General features: G+C 35.7%; 1 pseudogene; it reads left to right on the plus strand.

Moving 5' to 3' along the window:
• Positions 1-1,992: 1,992 nt before the first annotated feature.
• Positions 1,993-10,672, plus strand: LOC103080990 (ras GTPase-activating protein-binding protein 2-like; annotated as a pseudogene).
• The last annotated feature ends 18 nt before the right edge of the window (positions 10,673-10,690 follow it).

Here is a 10,690-nt window from a genome sequence, read left to right on the forward strand (position 1 = left end):
GAACCCAAGTCATGGGTAAGCAATTTCTGGGATTTGGGTCCTTCTGTATATATGTGTGTGTGTGTCTATATACACACAGATATATAAACACACACACACACACACACCTCTGAACATAAAACTAAGAAAAGTTTTAACTATCGAAGGCCGTGGAAAAGTCATGACCTTTTTGGACCTTATTTCTCAATTCACAAATTGAGAAGCAATCTCTGGTCAAGCCTACAAGGCTATACAGTTCAACAAAGATAGCCTAGATATAGGGATACTTATGTGCAAAAGAAATCTTATTTTAACAGGTGGAAGATAAGTGAGACCTTTGTAAGTATTAGGCTCTGCAAACATTTGTTGTAGAACACACTAGCCAAGTGAGTTAAGGATAAATATACCATTGTCACTTCATGTGGGAAAGACTGTTAAAAGGACTTATTCTTTTATCTATAGGTTCTCTTTCTAATCATGCTGGGCATTCTAAAGTTTTCCTTTGCATTATGGCCCTCCATTGTTAAACCTGTGTGTAATACTCCCTATGTTATCCCAGGGGGCATTTTTATATAACTACCCCCTCCTTCCGTCCTCCCCCCCCAATCCAAAGGAATCCCTGTACATTCTCTATTATAAAAATAAGCATTCTTATTGACAGGGTATGTGAATTTGAGGGAGAATGGAATTAATAAGGCCTTTTGTTATCTGAAGTTTAGTCTTCACAATGTAGACATTAGCATCTTTAGCTTTCTCTTGTTTCAACAAGGAAAAACATGGCTCTCTACCATCATTTCAAATAACAGCACACACTTCTGTTTTATACTTAGCTGTGTAACAGATTTCACTGTTAATGAACATTTAGTTTGTTTTTAATTTTTCACTTCTTAACACTAATGAATATCCTTACACATGCATTTTTGTGCACCTTTCTAGTTATTTTCTTAGGCTAAGTTCCTAGAAGTAGAATTGTTAAGTCAAAGGTATGACTATCTCTAAGGCTTTTCCTATACACACTTACAGCCAGATTGTCCTCCAGGAAAACGATAGCTGTTTACATGCTTGTCAGTAGGACATGAGAGAAAATAATATAAACTTAAAAATATGGGTAATGGTAAAAAGCATGGACTCTGGAGCCAGCTGCCTAACTTGATAGGTGTGTGACCTTTGAGGAGTGAATTTAACCTCTTTTGAACTTCCGTTTGTTCATTTAGATAATAGCACGTACTCCTGAGGTGTTAGGAGAGTAAAATGAATCAATATGTATGTAGTGCACTGAGAACGTTGCTTGGCATGGAGGAAGTCTTACATGTTTTATTACAATAAGAGCTGAGTTCCCTTTACGAAAAAATTAACTTAGCATGTTGATAACCTTAATTTAGGAAGATATTAATTCTAATTGCTTTAGGTAATAGCAGCGAAACACTAATCCGTCATGTACTTAAGAGCAGCATAAAAATATAATTGAGAAATTAGATTCCGAAATAATGTACATTTTTTTAACTTAGTCTCTGAATTATTTCAATTAATTTAAATCTAAACTTTTAACCTAAGCCTTTGGAATTAGTAATCATTTGGAGCTCTGAGTAGAATGAATGTTAAACAGTATCTGATTCCCAAACAAATTTAGATACTTGAGGTTTTGTATCTGATGGGGAAAAAATGGGTAAATTAACTACAGCATCAGTGTTTAGAATATATTTTGAATATCTCATTTTTCCACTTAACAAAATATAGATATGGTAAGAATTAGATGAGCATAGCTAATGACTGAGTGTCTATTTAGTGTGCCAGGCACACTAAGAATTCTGTGTCATTACTCATTTAATCCTTACAACAACTCTATGGAGAAGTTACTCTTGTTCTGTTTTATAACCAAGGAAACTGAGCTTTGAGGACTGTAAGTCTCAAGATTACATAGCCAATGAGTGACAGAAGCAGACCTGGAAACTAGCTCCGTTTGACACGAGAACTCTACTGCCTCTTACACTTCTCTTCACAACTGAATGTCAGTCATTATCAATGGTTTTACAGGTTTTATGGCAGGAATTCTTCTTATGTTCATGGTGGAGTAGATGCTAGTGGAAAGCCCCAGGAGTCAGTTTATGGCCAAAATGTAAGTATCAATTTCATATGCATTTTGGATTCCTTTAGTTTTATTTTTTTGAGGTAAGATAGAGATTTGGAAAATAGCTTCTTGTGGCCATGGATTTCTTTTTGAATGTAATCGGCTATACTAGAATTATGTCCCAGTAGTCATCGGATGTGCTTTGCGTTTTTACAAACATCGATTTTGTACGAAGCACGGGTATTACACTGGCATGGATACAAAAGAGGAAATGGAACGTTTTAATATCCTTGGCGTATTTTGTACATGAAATAGTTGAGGCAATGTATAGCATTTATAGAAATGTGGTCTAAACCTTATGTTACAGGAGTGCATAGGAGTATATACTCCTCATGACTTTGTAGAGGATGTGGGACTTCCAGCAGACTCTGAATGATAGGTTTTGGCCTTACCAAACAAGAGGAAAGTGAAAGTAGGAGAAATGGCATCAGCAGGCAAGCAGTAAAGTTAGGTGCGAGGTCAAGGAGTAATCAACACAGTTTACGTGAATGACTAGTACTTAATACGGAACGGTGGGAGAAAGCTGCAAAAGCCTATAATATGAGACATCCATTGTGATTTCTTGTATAGAGAGGTGACATGTTGAAACTAGTGGTTCTAGGAACATTAGTCTGTCAGTAATGCCTAGCATGGTGGATTGGATTCAGATGAGGCAGTTAATATTCTCGAGTTGTGAGGAAATCAAAGTCTGTAGTATTCAATAGGTAATGCAGTATCATGAGTTTGTACTTCCACCCCACCTTCTTCTCCTAATAAAGGATATACACCACAAAGTATCATCTCTGAACTTCAACGAATGTCATACTAAACTTCGTCATGTGGATGCTCATGCAGCCTTGAGTGATGGAGTAGTGGTCCAGGTCATGGGTTTGCTGTCTAAGAGTGGACAGCCAGAGAGGAAGTTTATGCAAACCTTTGTTCTGGCTCCTGAAGTAAGTTTTCATTTCAATTCCTTTTCACTTACGTGATTTCATTTTACTGTTACTAGTTGCTTGAAGTGGCCAGAGTTTCTTCTTGCAGGCATAGGTGTGCATGTAACATATTTTGAGAAATATGACCTGTTGATTGATTTATTTAAGCTTTGTGTGTGTGCTTCGACTATTTAGAAGTAAAAATGAGATCCGGATACTAATGTGTTAATAGATGATTAAGATGATAGAAATAATATTAAAAGTATGTTATTATTTAGTAGGTTACATATTAAACAAAATGGAAAAATTCTGTTTTTTAATTGGTCCTGGTTCTTTTATATTGAGTAGCCATTTCTTGAGTTTCAGTATTCCTTGAGTGATCTTCTGTAATTTACTTTATATTAACATCAGAGCATGTTCAACTTTGGAAAATTATCTTCCGTCTGTGTCATTTCTGTATTATTAAAATAGAAATTGTGTTTATTTGTTCTTTTTATGTAATACCACATTTATGGGTATTTATGGAACATTTGGATGTTGTTTTCCTATAGGGATCTGTTCCGCATAAGTTTTATGTTCACAATGATATGTTTCGTTATGAAGATGAAGTATTTGGTGATTCTGAACCAGAACTTGATGAAGGCGAGGTTACTTTGAAGATACAAGGGTTTTGTCAGTATCAGTACTCTTTAAGGACATGGAAATTGTGAAACTAAAGAAATTTGCCTTTGTCGTAACTGAGTCAAACTCCCTTTTCTCCTTTTTGTTCTTGCTCCTGTTATAAAAGAAATAGTTCATTATATGAGACTATATAAAAATCATACATAGGAAGTGAAAAATTTCCCTCCATTTCATCCTCTATAGATAACCAAGAGTTTGGGGCCTATTATAGAATTTTGTTGTATTCCGTACTGATCAGTACTTTTATAAAAGTGGAAGTACACTGGCTCAATGATTGCTTTTTTTCACTTAATATATCTTTGTTGGCTGGGGTTTTTTGTTTTTGTTTTTTTTTGGCTATACCATAATTATTTAATTGATCTTCCGTTTCATCTTGTTTCCTTTTCTTTACCATTGTTCCTCCATTGAATCGATGTGACGAAGGAAACTGAGTTATGACTTTAACAGCATTTTTTCCTACCCTTCCCTGTTACCAATAGACCTTGTTACAAAATAAATTCCAAAATTCATCTGGCTTGCTCTTCAGTTTAAGAGAACGAGGAATATTGCAATTAAGTGCCTTTGTAAGAAATATCATAGGACTTCTTTAAACATTAAAAATACGTATATCAAATTGTGTATTAAATCTTCTTAAAACGAGATATGGTATATTCTGTATTTTCAGAATCAGAAGATGAAGTAGAAGAGGAACAAGAAGAAAGGCAACCATCTCCAGAACCTGTGCAAGAAAATGCCAGCAGTGGTTACTAGGAAGCTCACCCTGTGACGTAAGAATAGCGTCTGCAAGGCCAAATTTGGTCTAAACTATAGTGTAGTTGCAAGGTGGTTTTTGTTCCTAGAATTATTGTTGAATGTAAATTTTTGCTAAAGCTGTGAAACCAGCATTTGAGAATTTACTGTGTATATGCAAAGTAAATTCTATATGGAAAGCATTGTTTTATTTAATTCTAAAATTGAATTTGGTTTGGCCCAAAACTGATCATTTGCTGATGATAATGCATTGTGTTTGAGACAACACAGAGTAAGCATTTTAGTTTTTGAATATGCGGTTTGTTCATAGTTAGTATTAAAGTAAACATTTTTAGTAATCCAGTTTTTAAATTATGTTAAAGAAATGCTGCTTGAGAGTATTGATCCCTCTGCCTTCTAGTTCTTAATGGACTTTTGCTTCCAAACAGCTTATGGCTAGTTAGGCCCGTTACATTAGAGAAATGCGGAATTTCATTTGAATTGATCGTTTCACTCATACTGAAAAGTGAACAAAATATTTTATTGTAGTAACGGCATAGAGGAGCCACTGGAAGAATCGTCTCACGAACCTGAACCTGAGCCAGAATCTGAAACAAAGACCGAAGAGCAGAAACCGCAAGCCGAGGAGAAGAACTTGGAGGACGTAGAGGAGAAGTCCGCTTCTCCTCCTCGCGCTGAGCCTGTGTCGCTGCCACAGGAACCACCAAAGGTTAGAGCAGAGGAGCTCTTCCCACCTGTGACGTCACACTTTCTTCTTTGGTGCCAGTAATGAAGCATGACCTCTGTTCTGTTCATCAAGTTGTTTAACAGTAAGCTGTGCTGCTTTTATGTATATGAAAGAAGCTGTGGGGATTCTTTGGGTAATTCTGAGGACATTTTATTGTATTTTCACCCCCTCAAAAACACCCCTCAGGGTAAAATCTAAGATTCATCCTTGTCTGTGTGCAGTGTTTAGTGTCTTCTAGTCCATGTACTAAAACTGAGAGTTGCTCTTCCATTCCGTATTAAGTCCTCTATGCACGGATGCAACAGGAGTCATGCAATCTGCCAACTTGCAACAAGTTGGCCTCTTGGTAAGGGAAGTGATACAAGTTATTTCTGGTTAAAATGGGAACAATTTCCTTACTACACCAATTAAACTATCTTGGAAACATGAGTGACACCCATAGTGTATCATTTAAACCTACCTAAAACACCTTTTATCTTTCCGTAAAGTAGAAGGTTAAAGTATATTTGCGTAGTGAGGGAAGGAGATTCCTTGTGCAATTTGTGAATGTCTGTTAAACTCTCCAGCTAGTACTTTCTTCTTTCCTATCCTTCCCCTCTCCCCTTGACACCATCGCAACACCTTATCTTCCCCCAAAAGGGGAAAGAAATGGGTTCTATTAGGTTCTTATTTTTCTAGCATGTGTAGTTGTTAGTGGTTTTGTTTGCCACTTGCTCATCTCTTTAGAGCATATAGGAAGTTGCTTGTGGATTTCTTTAGTAGTTCAGACAAAACAGTCAGATAATCTTGCATAATGGGATTTTGAAAGCTGGCCCATAGACTGGCGTGTGTGTGTGTGTGTGTGTGTGTGTGTGTGTGTGTGTGTGTGTGTGTGTTTCTTTTAGGAGTCCTCCAATAGAGAACAATAGTCTAGAAATGAAAAGAAAATATATATTTGGAAGTTTCCCTATAGGAGTGTTGGTGGTTTTCCATGATTAGTAGTCTAGGTTTGTTGCATTTCCTGCAGGCTTTCTCCTGGGCTTCAGTGACCAGTAAAAACCTGCCTCCTAGTGGTACTGTTTCTTCCTCTGGAATTCCACCCCATGTGAAAGCACCAGTCTCACAGGTAACCAATCTGTGAACACATTGGATTGTATCCTCGTTACAATCTGTGAACACGTTGGATTGTATCCTCGTTACATTGCCAATTGCTTATCTTTTGTATACTTTTTAAAATGAGTCAATCAGAAATGATGGGTTAAATATACAAAAAACGTGCATTGAATGTCAGTGCACCCGCTCTAATTGCCAAATCTCCATTCATCATCTACATAGGTGGTATTTGGGGTTTGGGTGTGTCAAATACAGATTAAGTTAGTTTTACCAGTACATATTGGCATTTAACAGCCTTCTTAAAATAACCAAAAAGATACCCTTTTTAAAAATTTAGAATTTTATTTAGCAAAAATATTTCAGGGAAGAAATTTGGAAAGGCACAAAGTAGTATGGCATTATAAAGAATCATTGTTTTTTAAAGATAGAAAAAAAAAAACTCTAAAAAAATACACTGCCTAAGCTTGCAGTCTGTAAGTGGTTCATACCGCTTAATTGAAGCCTGTACCAACTTACGACTGTAGCGTTCACCTTAACTGATCATTCTAGTATTCTGCTTTTGGTCTGTCATCTTACCCATTTCAGAGCTTTCAAAAACATTGAAAATAAGACACTGGCTACCTAATAAGTTTATTATGTGCAGTGTAGAATTAACTAAATTCTAAAGTTAATAGGCATAGTTAAAGGGTGTCCAGTACTTTCTTTCCCCTACATTTTGAATCAAACTTGGTTCCACTAGAAAATTTACATTTAGAATGGTTAGTGCACATAAAATTGTGTTTATGTACCTCTTTATATGCGCTAAACAGTGAAACTTTGAGATTTCAGAAGTAGCTAGTAATAGACAGCCTTTCTGGTGTTGTGTGCATAATCAGCTACGTAATAGAATACATGACCTCGTGATACCTTTTATTTTCTCAGCTAGATATTCAGGAAATATTGAGTAATTGCCTCAGATCACAAACTAGAATTCTGTCTTAACGCAGAAGATGAATTTGCCAGGTATTGACTGCTCTTCTACCCATCTGAAGACTCAATAAGTCACTTACGGGTTTTTTTTTTTTTTTTGAAACGCTTGATTTCGTCTCAGATTCGCATTAGGAATCCTTTGGGTTGTTACTTAATTTCAGAGAGTTGGCTACATTTATTTTAAACTCACTGCTAGTGAAAAGTTAGAGCACACCTCTCACACCTTTAGCGTGGCGCCAGGCATTGTGCAAAGCACTAGCACATAATATTTATTCTTATCTGATCCTCACAACCACCCTGTGAGTATGGTTACTGTTATTATTCCTGTTTTACAGATAAGTAAGTTAAGGGCTAGAGAACTTCACCCAAGGTCAGATAGCTATGTAAATAAAAAAGTAGGGCTTCGAATTTATGCAGTTGGACACTCATGGAAGCCTATAGGTTTCTTTAGCCCTTGGAGGGGAATGTATGTGTATTTACATGAAAGAAGAGTGCTATGTCTAAGCCATGTCTAAATTACATTATATTAGATCCTAACCTCTTGTCCAGGGGGAACAGTTTTTTTAAGTTTTTAAAAAAAAGTTGTAAGGGACTGTGATTCCCAGCCTACACCCTTATTAAAACAAAATTTAAAACATTTATAATTTAAACCTTAAAAGAACTTTCTGATCTCCTTAAGCTATGTTAGAATGGATTCATGATTTTTTCCACTTGATTTAATAAACCCTTCGATTTTATTTTGTCACTTTGGTGTAGTATCCATTTCCTTAACACTTTTAGCATAGATTATTAATAAAAGGAGAATTAAATCTAATTCCAGGGTATTGGGTAGGTATTAATTTAGAAGTCGGTAAGTTAATTTCTTGGTAAATTTCTTAGAAGTCGATTAGTTCATTTAAATAGCTTATGTGCGGTTGAAATGTATATTGGTTGTGATTTTACCTGCTATTGAGTTGATTTTATGGTTTCATGTTTATTTCATATTCTGTTTGATTTTCGTTTGTGGAATTTGTCATGTGAGCACACTTTTTGGTTGCATGGAATTAATTGTAAGGCCCTAAAGTACTATGTGGTATCTTAGTTATTTTTACCTCCTTGGAGCAAATAGTTTTCATGAAATTGAGCCTGAAGAATTGTAAGCGTACAGCTGGCTTAGTTGACATACAGTAATCAGTTACTGAAAGAAATTTTGATAATTTCTTTTTTGGTCTCATTTTTCCTATATTGGCATCATCTAATATCTAAAAGTCAGGTGGCGAAATTAATGGATTAATGTGGATTATTTGCAAGATGTTGGCACTTACTTAAACTTGTGTCTTTTAATTTTAAATCCTTAAAGGATAATGAAGAACTTTTTTGTTTTGTTACTTGCAGTTATTTTTGTCTCAGTCATCGGTTTTGTAAAGAATCTGAATCGGTCAGCCAGAATTCTTTTTCTTGGTTTGAACGAGTCGAGGTTTTTCGGAGACATTTAAATGAAAAGGTGTACATTTGCTATTTTTATTACTTGATTAAACATACTAGCTTCGTCAGACTTTGTTAGAGAATATCCTTTAATTCTGTTTTACTTTCATACTGAAGTAAGTTTTGCTTTTAGGCCCTGCCGCGCGTAGCTGAAATTTCTAAATAACTACCTTTTTCAGGCATCACATTTTCGGTCCAATCATTATGTAGTCTTAAATTCTAAATACAGATAGAAGTGGTGTCAGGGCTGCAACTTAGGTCCCCTGGTCAGGCATAGAACATTCTCCTACATGATTTGTGTTAGAGAACTAAAAATGTAAAATTTAATTTTAGATGAACCAATAGTTACTGAACATCTATGTCTAATGGCACTGTGCTTGGTTCTTTATCTGGTGTGGAAATAAATTAAGATATGGTCATTGTAGGAATGAATACATACTAAAAACCTGGGAAAATTAAATATTAAAAAAAATTTTTTTAACTAGCAAAATTCTAGAACGTGGAAAGCAACTTCATTTCGAGGGAAATGGGAAATGTATATGCAAGGAAAACAATTGGGGGAGACAGGCAAATCTGTTAAAAACTGCTAGGGTAGGAGATAATATACCTTTTGGTTACAGTGGGTGAAATGATAACAAATGGTTGTTTTTGAAAGAAACATATCTCTTTGTATCAAAATGTGTCCTTGCAAAGTATAATATCCCAGCTGTATAAATTATGAAAGAGTGTGAGCCACTGCCTGGGCTGAGGTACTCAGAGATGATCAGCCACAAAGATAGGACTGAAATGACTAGCTTTCTGATTTGAGGATACATTCTTCATATTCCTGTGGGCTGAGGTACTCAGAGATGATCAGCCACAAAGATAGGACTGAAATTACTAGCTTTCTGATTTGAGGATACATTCTTCGTATTCCTGCTGAGGGTTTTCAGCATCCTTTGCAGGTACATGTGTTTTGTCTCTTCCTCGGACCATAAATATTTAGGCAATAGACACAGCCTGCAGAGTTTGGGAATACTGAAAATGCCAATGTATTAAGGAAAAGGTAATAGTAGATGCAGATGTCATTTTGTTTTTAGCATAGTTACTTTAAATATATGTGTTCAATTTAGCAGTTAGCAGAAACTTTTGGAGGGTACCTTAAAATGAACTGTTACTTCCCCTGCCACCCCCAAGAATTAATTAAGAAATATTGTTGGGCTCCGTCCTTAAATAAATGCACACCTCCCCCATTAGGAAGAACAATAGGGAGCTGAAGGACTTCTTTGACTATTTGAGATGCTATCAACACGTTCCTAACTTGTTTTTTTTATGTGCATTTTAACTTAAAGATAGTATTTTTAGATGTTAGAGTACACTAAATTGTATATTTTGAACTATCAAAATATGGATTTTTTTAAAAGAAATCATGGGATGGGGTTTAGAAGAGATTGCTGAGCACTATTAAATTTGAAGGGCAGCATACTAGAGAATTAGAAAGGATGTGTCATATATTCTTGTCTTCCTAAGATAAAGATGGCTTCTGATTTTGTATATGTATTTACATGGAGTGGCTCATCTTGCATTTTTGGATTTTGTAGCGATACATTTTACGCTATCTCAATGTGGATGTAACTTAATTGAAAAACTATGGTTGTAAATAAAAAGCAGCTTATTGTGAGATATAGCCTTGAGTTAGAAAATAAAATTTACCCTACAGTCCTAGATTGCTCCAGAATATCTTTATAAAACTGTATGTTTCACATATATAGGACAGTATGTTAAAAATATTCTGAACTTAAACTGGCCATTATGCCTTGGTTGTTTCTTTAGTTGTTTTTCTCCTGTGGAATGCGTTTCTTTATAATGTGTTTTCCCTTGTATTTTAGCCGAGAGTGGAAGCTAAACCAGAAGTTCAGTCTCAGCCACCTCGTGTGCGTGATCAGTGACCTAGAGAACGACCTGGTTTCCCTCCTAGAGGACCAAGACCAGGTGAGTCAGCCCCTTCTG

The sequence above is a fragment of the Lipotes vexillifer genome, unplaced genomic scaffold (assembly GCF_000442215.2).
Source record: "Lipotes vexillifer unplaced genomic scaffold, Lipotes_vexillifer_v1.1 scaffold1737, whole genome shotgun sequence".
Taxonomy (NCBI): domain Eukaryota; kingdom Metazoa; phylum Chordata; class Mammalia; order Artiodactyla; family Lipotidae; genus Lipotes; species Lipotes vexillifer.